We start from the raw sequence: 14,159 nt of genomic DNA, 5'->3' as shown, positions 1-14,159 counted from the left end.
GGTTTTGTGAAGAGATGAAGGAAAAGACTACATCACACACTCAACAGCAAAACTTAATCCAAATTACGGGGCTGCTATGGAGTATCCCCCTCTCTCAAATTCATATGTTGAAACTTTGACCCCAATATGATGGTGTTTGGAGATGAGGCCTTTAGGATGTAATTAGGTTTAGATGATTTCAGGAGGGTAGGACCCCCCGATGGGATTAGTGCCCTTATAAGAGACACCAGAGGCTTGCTTCCTCTCCCTCTCTTTCCACCATGTGAGGACACAGAGAGAAGGCAGTCCTGTGCAAGCCAGGAAGAGAGGCTTCATTGGGGAACTGAGTTGGCCAACATTTTGATCTTGGCCTTCCTAGTCTCCAGAACTGTGAGAAATAAATTCCTGTAGTTTAAGCCACCCAGTCAATAGTATTTCATTAAGGCAGCCTGAATTGATTAATACAGGGGCACTATTGGTAATTATGCTAGGACACTGGGTGTAAACCACGACTGTCCTAGGCACATTGGAATGTATGGTAACTATCCATTAGCCTTCTCTCTCTGCACACGAGTCCAGGTCTCCTCTTTTCCAACCTTAAAAAATGTTTTAAATGATCATGTCACTAGGGGGATGAAAATTAAAAACATCATGAGGTAACACTACACTCCCCCTATTATGGCTAAAATGTAACAGACTGCCGGTGCCAAGAGTTGACAAGTGTGTGGAGTAACTAGAACTCTTGACATTGCTGTTGGGAGAGTACAACATACAGACGCTTCACAGAAGTGGTTGAAATCTTCATATAAAGTAAGCTATATCTTTATCATGAAACTCATAAATTCCATTGGTAGGTTATTTACTCAAGTTAAATGAAAGACTATATCTACAAAAAGTTAATGCAAAAATATTCATAGTAGCCAAGTTCATGATAGCCAAAAACTGGAAACAAAATATACATCTGTAAGTGAGTTGATAAACAATTCGAGGTATGTCCGTATGATAGAACACTATTCAGCAGTAGAACTGGAAGCAACCCAAATGTCCATCAATAGGTGAATGAATAAACATACTGTAGGAAATTTATACAGTGGAATAGCACTCAGCAAAAAAAAAAAAAAAAAAAGAATGAAGGGCTGATGTATGTAACAACATGGATAAATCTCAAAAACAGTATGCTGAGCCAAAGAAACCAGATACAAAAAAGAATGTACTCTATGATTCCACTTATGAGAAATTCTAGAACAGGCAAACCAATGTGTAGCGACAAGGCAGACCAGTGTTTGCCTGGACCTGGGTGGGAGTGGGGACTGAAAGCAAAGGGGCTGCAGGGAAGGGATCCAAGGAAATTTGGGGAAGTGATGGAATGTTCTATATCTTGACTGTGGTGGTGGTTACAATGGTAGACTGTTGTCACGAGTCATTGAATCATACACATAAAATGGTTGCATTTTATCATATGTGAACTATATCTAAATAAAGTCGATTTAAAAAGAAAAAATATTGAAAATAAGTTCTTGAGAATTCTGACTCTTCCCTTCAGCTTGCATAGCCTCTTCAGAAAACTGAATGCTACAGCAGTAAGGAAAAAATTATAACTATTGATGTTTGAGCATGCTTTGTGTTGTCTTCCTTTCATTGTGCCATAGAGAAATGTCTGATAAATGTTAGAAAGTCTACAAATGTACTGTGATTTGGTGCTTGTTTTGAATTATTACCTGTAAACTGGCCTCATTTTTAAATATTTATTTTCATTTGTTTACTAATCTAGGCACAAGGTTCTAAACTAATATTTCTAAAACTTTTGTTGCCTCCAGCCACCCTTTCTTTGGGACTATTTTCATGACCCACCTTTACCCTCTTTTCTTTAAGCTTTCTATAGTCCTGGATTTAAATGGCACTTAATAATAAAAGTCCAGCTTGGAAGTAACTATGCACCAACTTGAGTATTGGTCGTTAAATTATCCCCAATATAAGCTGCCAACATAACTCAAGGGATGGAGATTGGCATCTGGTGGCCAGCTGTTCAGACTCCTTTTAAAAACACAGACCTTAAAAGCCTTCCAGATGAAACAAACTGTGCAGGTGGCATCATTTAACTTGATAACATGACTCACTATGCTTCAGAAACTGTGTCCCCAAGAGTTTTCCATTTGAGCTATTAAAATGTCAAAGGAGAAAGTGGCTGATGGGGGTTGCTGAGGGATCTGGTTCAGTGTTATCAGCAGGACTCGAGTCCTACAGTTGGAAGAGATCCACACCATTACTGAGCTCAGCTGCCTCCAGGCCTGAGGTGGGACCTTGTAGAAAGTTGTCAACAAAAGAGTTCCTCCGGGCCACCTGTTCTTGACCCACTCTGATGCCACCAGCTTTCGTGGCTTTTGTTCAATGGCTTAGATCCAGCTCCTCACCCAGCCTGGTAGACTGAGAACAGAGCCAGGGCTGGGATGGTTTCCAAGAAATGGTTTCTAGGTATTTGGCCCCTCCTTTCATAAGCTCCCCTTTACACCTCACTGCTGCCTCTAAAGCAGCATCCTTGAACAGAAGGATTATAGAGTTGTTTTACCAACCCAGATTTTTCAAAAACCCACCGAGGTTTTTTAAAAACTGAGGCTCAGAGCTAGTACATGGTATTCCCGATGACAGCTGCTGATGCAGGTTGAGAACCCCTGTTCTCTAGATCCTGAACTTTCTTTCAAGACAAATATTCTTTACCCTACACGTAGATTCAGCAATACTCCTTCATCACTCTGGGGTGTGGTTTGAAGGATTTCAGAGGAAAGGCCCCTGATCCAAAAATAGCTCCTTAAAAATGCTATTTGAGTGCCTTCTCTTTGAATTGACACCCACCAAAAGCAGGTCACTCTGGAAGGATTTTTCTGAGCCTCCTAGACCAGGTTAGAACCCCTCACTAGCACCCTGAGCCCTTAGCTTCTGGAGTGCCCGGCCTGCTAACTGTTCACATCCCACTCCAGTGAAGACAGGGATTATAGTTGGTCTTGTTCACCAATGGACAAGCCTGTCACACACTAGCAAGTCACTCATAAATACTGAACTAATTGATTAGTCTTTCTTATCAGTCATTTGCACTTCAGCAAAAATGAGCTTTATAACAGAATTGCTTTTCTAATAACCTGTGAAAACTAGCCACTCCAAGTGTATGGGAGTATTATTTGGAGGAAAGAGAGAGCGAGGAAGCATGCTTGACTTTTAAGCAGAAGTTCAGGTTCAAATACCAGCGGTTCTGTGCACTTGTGTAACCTTGGCAGAACACTGAGGCTCTCCGAGTCTGAGCTTCTTCATCCTCAGGAGGGAAGTGTCCATTACCATACACAAGCTGTTTGAAGAAGTAAATGAGATAATGCGAGTGCAATCTGAAATAAGCTATATTTGTTGACCAAATTGTGAGGGTCTCTTGTGCCATACATTTTAGGAACTGGCAGTGTGAATCACAATTCTAAATAGTCTAAAATAGTGCTTCTCAAGTTTTAATGTTGTGCTTGGAATCACTGGTGGGGTAGGCTGAATTCAAAGATGACCTCCCAGCCTCCCAAAGATGTCCCCCTTTTAATAATTGTAATTTACAATAAGAAATATATAATTGGTCTTCATCCCAGTTTCTGGCACAGAGCTCCTAAAACCTTCAGAATTTCTTTCTTTCTTTTTTTTTTTTTTTGTGAGAAAGATCAGCCCTGAGCTAACGTCCATGCCAGTCCTCCTCCTTTTGCTGAGGAAGACCAGCTCTGAGCTAACATTTATTGCCAATCCTCCTCCTTTTTTCCCCAAAGCCCCAGTAGATAGTTGTATGTCACAGCTGCACATCCTTCTAGTTGCTGTATGTGGGATGTGGCCTCAGCATGGCCGGAGAAGCGGTGCATTGGTGCGTGCCTGGGATCCGAACCCGGGCTGCCAGTAGCGGAGCGCACGCACTTAACCGCTAAGCCACGGGGACGGCCCCTTTGGAACTTCTTAAGTGATGGGAGTGATAAAGGTGTCTTAATATTCATAACAAATCCCTTTCAACCCCACCTGAGTCTATGTTAATGAGGTGACTTTTGGAAAGCACCTAAGGATGGGAGCTGGTTGCTAGGGGAACCAACCATGTGATTGGAGGGTCAGAACTTTCAGTCCTGCCCTCTGACCTCCTGGGAGGGGAAAGGGACTGAAGGTTGCATCAATGTCCAATGGCCAATGATTTAATCAATCATTCCTATATAGTGAAGCCTCCATAAAACACAAAAGGATGAGGTTTGGAAAACTTCGTGGTTGATGAACACAGAGGGTGGCACACCTGGAGAGGACGTGGAAGCTCTGTGCCCCTTCCCACATGACTTGTCCTGTGCGTCTCTTTCATCTGGCTATTCTTGAGTTATAACCTTTCATAGTAAATCAGTAATCTAGTAAGTAAAACATTTCTCTGAGTTCTGTGAGCTGCTCTAGCAAACTAGTTAAACCCTAGCAGGAAGAGGTCATAGGAACCTTTGATCTATAGCCGGTTGGTCAGAAGAAGAGGTGACACCCGGGACTTGTGTTTGGTGTCTGAAGGGTAGAAGGGCAGTCTCCTGAGGCTGAGCCCTTAACCTGTGGGATCTGATGCCATCCCAGGTAGATAGTGTCAGAATTGAGTAAAATTGGTGGGATACCTTGTCTGTGTTCGCAGAAAAATGGAGAATTGCTTGGTGCTGTTGGAAAAAAAACACATATCGTACAATCCCCGGAACCCATGAATGTGATGAGAGATCGCTCTGAGGATTGTGTTTTATTATATAGCACCATTGATCTTAAGAGAGGGAAATTATCTGGATGGGCCTCATCTGATCACATGAGTCCTTAAAAGCAGAGAACTTCTGAGCCGGCCCCATGGCTTAGCAGTTAATTGCGCGCGCTCCGCTACTGGCGGCCTGGGTTTGGATCCTGGGCGCGCACCCACGCACGGCTTCTCTGGCCATGCTGAGGCCACGTCCCACATACAGCAACTAGAAGGATGTGCAACTGTGACATACAACTATCTACTGTGGCTTTGGGGAGAAAAAAAAGGAGGAGGATTGGTAATAGATGTTAGCTCAGAGCCGGTCTTCCTCAGCAAAAAGAGGAGGATTAGCATGGATGTTAGCTCAGGGCTGATCTTCCTCATTAAAAAAAAAAAAAAAAAGCAACTGTTGGAAAAAAAAAAAAAAGTAGAGCGCTTCCTCTGGCTGGTTGGTAGCAACACAGGATGTTAGAGAGATTCCAAGGATATGAAGGATTCAATGTGCTGTTGCTGCTTTGAATTCGGAGGAGGCCATGTGAGAAGGAATGCACATGCCGTTGGCCTCTAGAAACAGAGATGACCCCAGCTCACAGCCAGCAAGGAAGCAAGGATTTCAGTCCTACAACTGCAAGGAAATGAATTCTGCCAACAGTTTGAATGAGCTTGCAGAAGATTCCTCCTCAAGATCCTCAGATAAGAGTGGTCTAGCCAACACTTTGATTTTGGGCTTATAAGACTCTAAGTATGAAGTTTAGCCAACCCACCACCTCACCTCTCCTCAACTCTGACCTACAGCACTGTGAGCTAGTAAATGGGGGTTGTTTTCAGTCACTAAGGTTATGGTAATTTGTTACGTAGAAATAGAAAACTAAAACATTTGAGGCTCTTGGTAAAATGACCGTTCTGATTCAGTAGGTCTGGCATGGAGCCTGGGATTCTGCATTTCTAATAAGCTCTGAAGGTGATGCCAGTGCTGTTGATCTGAAGATTAAATTGGGTAGCAAGACTCTAAAGAACACAAACATTACAATAAAGTTGGTCAAACCCTTTTTTCCACCAATATTATGCCATTTAGGAAATAAATGAATTCTTACTATTGGCCATATTTTTTTTCCTGACAGTCTTTTTCCCAGGATCATTTTTGTAGTTTGCCTATTTTACAAATTCAATTGTCTCTCCAGAGTATAATGTGCTGGAATGGAGAGACCAAGGGCTTTGGGTGCCCTTCGTGTAGGGTCAAATTCTGTCTCCCCTCAATTCCTTAAACAAAAGTTATACTTATATATGTGTGTATATATATGTGTGTGTGTATATATATATACATATGGATAAAAAATATATATACTTTCATATATATCTACATAGATATAGATGTAGATATATATATATATATCTCCTTTGGTTCTGATTCTCTAGAGAATCCTGACTGATACACAGGGATTAAGAGGAATAATGGCACATTGGAGGCATTACTAAATGTTTATTATTATTTTTAATTTGTATCTCTCCATGTTGCTGTAAAATAGATGGAGAAATGTACTACAGGAAGAGTTCACTGTGGATTCCCATATTTCATCCTTCTTATTTATTCAATCACATCTGTTGGTGATGGTGCTTAATGTTTTTTCCTTATTCCAAGTGTGGGTGGTGGTGGAGATTCAGCAGGTTTCAATACTTATAGATGGTGGACGTGATTATCATTGACATAAGTGGCCAAATTGGGGATCAAGTTATAACCCTTCTGTGGAGGAAACCTGAAAGCAATTGCTGTGGGCGATGGGCAGGAAGGAAGCACTTCTGAAATCATACCAGGACAATAATGACGATGGTGCTAGTGTCTCCCCTTTGAAGTCATGTCTCTGATTATTGACATCTGCCTTCCAAGGGGCTCATCAACAGCTTTTGCAAAGAAGAAACCAAGGGTTGGTTGGCAGTTCTGGATGTGGAGAGAAGAATCACTTCATGTAGGAGGAAACCAGAAGTGCACGGATTAAAAAATAGCAGTAATCTGGTGTATTTGTATAGTTTTTGCAGCATAGCAAGTGATTTCACTTCCATTATCTTATCTAACTTTTACAAGTAGAGAATTGTTATCTCCATTTAGATATGAAGACATGGAGGTGCTAAGACTTGGGGTTTTTCTGTGCAAGTTTTCTCAGCAAGCCAAATGAAGAGCCTGGTCTGTCTGGTTTTAGGAACAGTCCCTTCTCCTCTGCAATAGCCATCTCACTGTACTATTGGTGCATTCCAGCAGGTTGCAAAAATCACTGGCATCCAGGAGTAACATAAACTCTTCTTAGATCTCCCCTCCTGTGGTGAGTGGAGAAACCTAATGATTAGAGAGATACTCCTGGGGCATGGGACCCTTCAATGTTGGAGTCATTGTAAGGTGAGGCAGGGCAGGAAGGAGAGGGTGGAGTTGGCGGAGAGGATGGGGACTGGCAAATGCATAATAAGGCTAAGGTTATTAGTGTTCAAGAATGAGATCAGTTATGTTAGGAGGATGATTATGAGTTTTTAATGTAGACCAGACAAGAATTTTCAGAAAGAAATTAATTTTCTTAGTAATGAGGTACATTTAATTTCATATATCCTTGAGAGGCTCAAACTTTAATGGTTTTGGAGGCCAGGAAAGTTAAGTGAGTGAGCTGGCTGTTCACAGGACAGTGGAGAGTCAAGGCTACTCTGGAGAACTGGGGAGTCTGGCCAAACAAGACATCTGCAGGCCAAGTTCTTGAGGTTACTAGTTTCCTATCCTGATCTCTAGGACCAAATAGTTACATCCTTCCTAGTCATAAGGTAAGAGCTCATATTCACTCTCCCTGGGGAAATTGGAAGACTGCCAGCTGGAGCCCAGATCATTCTTCCAAGTGGGAAAGGGAGACAAACCTATGGCACTGAGTGGATGCCCATTGCTGTAGAATTTTGCCCAACACAAGAAGCAATCCCAGGGGACTGAGCCCTAAGCAGTGAGAGCTCATTATCTCTATGGTTTCAAAGAGTGGAGTGGCTTAACCAGACCAAGGGATCAACTCCTGATTCTTTCTCCTCCCCTTCTATTCAGTGCCCCCAACCCTCATCTCCAACTTGGTACAACTTCGACACAATTTTCTAAACTCTTTTGGATTTAAACCTTTATTGGTGTCAGTGTCCACTCGGTCCTGGGAAAGGTAGTAGAGGCAATGTCCTGAATAGGTGTCTGATATTCTGCTTCTCTACTGGCTTGAATAGTATCCTCCAAAATTCATGTCCACCCAGAACCTCAGAATGTAAATTTTTTTGGAAATAGGCTCTTTGTAAGTGTACTTAAGTCAAGTATCTTGAGATGAGGAGATCAAACTGGATTATCCAGGTGGGCCCTAAATCCAATAACAAGTGTCCTTGTAGAAGACACACGGAGGAGAGACATGTAGAGAAGAGGAGGAGGCCGTGTGATGATGGAGGCAGAGACTAGAGCGATGTGGCCATGAGCCAAAGAACACCTACAGCCACCAGAAACTGGAAGAGGCAAGGAACGGATTCTCCCCTAGAACCTTCAGAGGCAGCATGGCCCAACTGACACCTTGGTCTTGGACTTCTGGTCTGCAGAACTGTGAGAGAATAAATGTCTATTGTTTTAAGTCACCCATTTATGGCAGCCCTAAAACGAACACTCTTCCTTTGTGGTCCTCATAGGCAGCAGCCCCAATCTTTCTGTGGCTGCCTGGGCAGTAGGAAGCATCATCCGCTGAGTGATAAACCAGCTGAAAGAACAGTGACCATCTGGATTCAAATAGTAATTCCACTGCTTACTAGCTGTGTGATTTTGGGCAAGTTGCTTAATATCACTGGGCTTCAGTTTCCTTATCCTCAAAAGGAGGACAGTCATAGGACCTGCCTCATAAAATGGGTCAGGAGACGCCAGGGTATGCCGAGGTAGCAAACAACCCCCAGATCTCAGTGGTTTACAACAGCAGAGATTTGTATCTCTCTGACACTCCATCTTCACAGTGGGTTGGCTGGGGACTCTGCTCTGCCTTGTTAGAAACTCATTGTAACAATTACCTAACTTGTTTTTATAAAGTTTAAAAGAAAAAAACCTGGACCTCTAGCTATCCATGTGACCTTGAGAAATACACTTGGTCTCACTGAACCTCAGTTTCTTCATCATGGAAATTGAGACTGTATTATAGGATTGAGGCAAGGATAAAATGTGTGAGAGACTGCTTCATTTTTTTTTTTTTTTGTGAGGAAGATCAGCCCTGAGCTAACATCTGCCAATCCTCCTCTTTTTTTGCTGAGGAAGACTGGCCCTGGGCTAACATCCACGCCCATCTTCCTCTACTTTATATGGGATGCTGCCACTGCATGGCCTGACAAGCGGTGCGTCAGTGTGCACCCGGGATCTGAACCGGCCAACCCCAGACCGCCGCAGCGGAGCACGTGCACTTAACTGCTTGCGCCACTGGGCCGGCCCCGAGAGACTGCTTCTTAATGGGGTAGTTGGCATCTGAACATTGCTAGTACCCATGGCAGAGGGAAAAGAGGGCTCTGGAGGGTCTGCAATCAAACGCTCAGCCTGGAAGTCACATGCATCACTTTTGCTTACAGCTTATTGGTCAGTACCAGTTCCATGACCTTGTGCAACCACAGGGACTCAGGAAGTGCCTGGAAGGTAGACAGCTGGAAACATTCGGTGAGCATAGTTAGTGGCTTATTCCCAGGGCTATTGGGAGGCTAAAATGAGTCAATACCTGTAACACCCTCACAACAGTGCCTGACACAGTGTAAGTGCCCAGTGAGCTCTCTCTTTCCCAGAGGACACTCCTGTGGGACAGAAGAGTCAGGGGCTGGGCTGGTTGTGTTAAGGAACAGCAAAAAAGGCAATTCCAGCACTGCTTCTCCTGTGCCTGTGGTCCTGATACAGGGTTCTGAGGCTGACTGCCATGGGGCCTTCACCCTGTGTTCTTCCATTTTCTATGCCCTAAAGTCCTCTCCCAGTGCAATGACAGAGTTAGGGAGCATGGCATCTGGGGTCCCTTGCAAACAGGTAGCAGTTGAGGGTCCAGGCAGTGGACGAAGTCCTCAGGCTCTTGGGGAGGATATGAGATTTTGAGGGATTTGTAAAGAAAGCAGCAGGAAAAAATCAGAGGTCGGAGCTATCCTCATACAGAGAGAGAACCCATATGAGTGGCTAGTTACTCACATTTGTATAGGTTTGCAGTGCAGCCCACGTCCAGAAAAGGCTGAAGTCTGAATTCCCGTGCAGACTGTGGACCATATCATCATAGAGTGGGCCTCCTGTGTTACCTGACCTTGCTGGCTCTCCAAGGTGATTTGCCCTTTCGCCAATTTTCGCTTTCAGTGAATAATTTCTTTGATTTCAGAAGTATTATCCACTGAATTTGAATACTTGGGTTCTCAATTTTTTTTTTCCTAAGAATAACTTCACTCCACTTATCTGAAGTCACGTGGATGTTGATTAAGGACGATGGCTGTGCATGTAAGATGAGAGGAGTGGGGTGCTGATGCAAAGAGGGGAAAGGCTCAATTTTATTCTTTGGGAAGAACTGCCAGAAGAAATCCCATTTTCATTAATCAAGAGACTACTGCATGGCAGGCACTCTTCTAGGAGCTGGGGATTTGGTGGCGATCATGACAGCCCCTTGTGCCTTAGTCTTCCTGGTAGTGGTGGAGAGGGAGGTTGGGAGACACCAGCCTGTACGTGGGAGTCCGCGAATTCACGTGGCATTGTGTTTACACTGCTGGAGAGAGCAGTCTGTTAAACTCAAATTTGTCTAGAAGCTTGGGATTCATTGGTAGGCTCCTTCTAATATAACTATGATAAATCTGGGACCCTTCGAATTGTTAAAGAAAGATTAATCATTTATTGGTCTTTTCACTCATTTGGCAAATAATTATCAACCACTTACCTTATAGCAGGCTATATCTAGGCACTAGATACCATGATGCACAAAATAAACAAGGTTCTGCTCTTCTGGAATGGATGTTCCAAAGGTCAGAGGCAGACCATATAGGGGAAGAGAAAAAAGACCTTACTCCACCACTTCTTAGACGTGCATTGTTCAAGTTGCAATCGTGAGAATAGAACTAGAAAATGTATGCATACTTACATACACACAAAGTATCCTGGCATATGTTTAACACTCAGATCCACAAACAAACAAACAAGACCTTGCTTTGTAGCATTTACTGATTTCCATGGTGTAAACACTCCCCCTGCAGCCAATTTTAAGCTACCAATGTGATGTCGCTGAACGTGGCGTGTGGAATCGGGAACAGGTGCAATAAGCAATAAGGGCAGCTAACATCAAGAGCATAGATAATAGTAAAATAATGAGGCTATGATGACTTTTGCATATTTATTACCTTTTTTTTTCTGAGGAAGATCAGCCCTGAGCTAACATCCGATGCCAATCCTCCTCTTTTTGCTGAGGAAGACTGGCCCTGGGCTAACATCTGTGCCGATCTTCCTCTACTTTATATGGGACGCCGCCACAGCATGGCCTGACAAGCGGTGAGTGGGTGCCCACCCGGGATCTGAACTGGTGAACCCCAGCCCTCTGCTGCGGAGCGCTCGCACTTAACCACTGTGCCACCGGGCCGGCCCCTATTACTTTTACTTTTAATACAATTTATTTAATTTTAAGTTTATATAATTTAATTTTGGTTCTGTTAACAATGGGCTCACAGAATGCCTGAAAATTTCAAAATGAGATCTCATGAGCCAGTATGGCTATTGTTAGCATGCCACTGACACATATACACACAAATACATGTGCACATACACATGCATGCCCATATACACACATACACATGTATGCACATATATACACATACACCTACACACACATATACATGTGCACATACATGCACATATATACACATACCCGTGCACATATACATGTTTATGCACATGCGTAGACATTTTGGGAATCATGAGTGTGCACTGATGGAAACTTCTAACTCCAATCCGGGTGCTTGTTCTTTCCTTCCTGCATTCCATATTTAAATTTCCCTTCTTCCTCAGTGAGAACCCTGGACCTCAACAACATGGATGACACATTACTCATTGGCTCAGTCCTATTAGACATCTAAAGTAGTTTTAAAATTTCTTCACCCACACCACTGGGAAAAACAAAACTACCAAGAGGAATTCAGTTCTCTCCAGTCCTCAGCTCCACTCAAGACTAAGGGTACACGGTGGCATTCTGTGTCATGGTTACTCAGATTAGTCATCCACCCCCCCTCCCCCATCAGTATGGTTTTTGTGTTCATTTTAAATATGTTTGGGTTTATTTATTTTAGTTTGTTTTCTGTGTTAGTTTTTTTTATCCTGTCCCATTCTTGTGGATTTAAGATTATTTTTAAAATATGTAGAACATGAAATGCTTCAGAAAATCAAATCCATGCATTGGAGAAATGTCCCTCACTCCTGTATTCCCTCCACCCTGTTGTCCCTCATCCCACTTCAGTATTCTCTGCTTTATCCTTCCTGTATTTCTTTTTGTAAAGGTAAGCAGATATATATTTCTTTCTTGCTTTCTCTTCTTTTTTATATAAAAGACAGGCTTTTTGCACATTGCTTTCATTATTTAGCACTATTTTCTAGAAATCACTCCATATCAATTCTTAGAGCTCCTCCTGGTTCTTTTTCTCAGCTGCATAGTACTCCACAGTGTGTATGTATTATAGTTTATTCAACCGATATCTTATATTTGGACGTTTAAATAGTTTCTAATATTTTTACTTATAAATAAAGCAATGAATAACCACATGCATATGTATTTTCATACTGTTGGAAGTGAATATTTGGGGTAAATTCCTAACTGGATAAATGCTTCATACTTAGCTTGTTTTTTTAGGTATTGCCAAAATCCCCTCTCTAGGAGTTGTATCATTTTGCATTCCCTCCAGCATCCAATGAGGATACCTGTTTCCCTCCAGTCTATCATATTTCTATACTTAGAGTGAAAAATTAAAAAAAAAAAAAGACTGGATTTGAAATCTGTGAGTCTTGGATTTGAGCCAAACCTCTGTTTTTCACCACCTGTATGAGTTTGGGAAAGCCCGCTATGCAAGCCTCAGTTTCCTTATCTAGACAACAGAGATGATAGTTGCAGGATTGAGGAGGGGTGCAACGTGTCAGACAAAGCTTTTGAAGCAGAGAAGAAGTGTACGAATGTTGCTGGTTTGTACTGTGCTTTGGCTTGCTTTACACTAATCTTGATTAAGATAAGCTTCAAAAACAAGAATTCTGGCAACTCAAGGTTCCACGTAGACAGGAATCTCTTTACTTGTGGTTTTACTGAATGTGGACCATAGGGCTGCCAGATAAAATGCAAGACACACAGTTAGATTTGAATTTCAGATAACAAAAGAATAATTTTTTAGTTTAAGTATGTCTTAAGTGCTTACACTAAAAATGTATTCTTTTTTTACCTGAAATTCAACTGGGCATTCTCTATTTTTATTTGTTAAATCTGGTAACCCTATGATGGGGATGGGAGAATGAAGATTTACAAGTGAAATGTCATGTCTTTGTTCCAAGATGGTTAAAAATCAAAATTCAATGTCCATGGATGGATGACTGGATGAGCAAAATGTGGTACATACATACAATGGAATATTATTCAGCTTTAAAAAGGAATGAAATTTGGATACATGCTACAACATAGATGAATCTTGAAAATATTATGCTAAGTGAAAGAAGCCAGGCATAAAAGGATAAATATTGTATGATTCCACTTATATGTGTTACTTATAATAGTCAAATTCACAGAGACAGAAAGTAGAATAATGGTTACTAGGGGCTGGGGTAGTGGGGAATGGGGAGTTAGTGTTGAATGGGTCTGAAGTTTCAGTTGGGGAGGACGAAAAAGTTCTGGAGATGGATGGTGGTTATGGTTGCACAACAGTGTGAATGTACTTAATGTCACTGAACTGCACACTTAGAAATGGTTAAAATAGTAAATTTTGTTATATATATTTTACCATAACAAAAAAAATTAAAATTCAGGGATGAGTTACTTCCCTTCTCTGGTTCTCAGTTTTCTCATCCACAAAATGGGCTACTAGGCCTATGAGGAAAGATTGGAATAGCGTGTCCTGGTCTGCCTCAGAGTCGCCCACAGTCTTGTTGAGAATACGAGCTCCTCCCCCACCTCCACCCCTGCACCTGGGCTTCTAATTCAGTAGGATGCAGATATAGTCAGGGAACCTATAGTCTTAATAAGCTTCTCAGGTACATTCTAAGCAGCAGAAGAGGCTCATTCACCAGAAGAATCTAGACATTTTAACAAGGACTGTAGGGGCTGAAATAATTAATAGATCTCACTGAATCCTTGTATTCACACAAAGCTTCCTCCTTCTGGAAGAAATATCTTTAGAGGTTTCTGCAAAAGTTCAAAGCCATTGGAATTCAACCCAA

Source organism: Ceratotherium simum, chromosome 8 (genome assembly GCF_057802395.1).
Source record: "Ceratotherium simum simum isolate JZ-2026a chromosome 8, ASM5780239v1, whole genome shotgun sequence".
NCBI classification, from domain to species: domain Eukaryota; kingdom Metazoa; phylum Chordata; class Mammalia; order Perissodactyla; family Rhinocerotidae; genus Ceratotherium; species Ceratotherium simum.
This window is presented reverse-complemented; position numbering follows the sequence as displayed.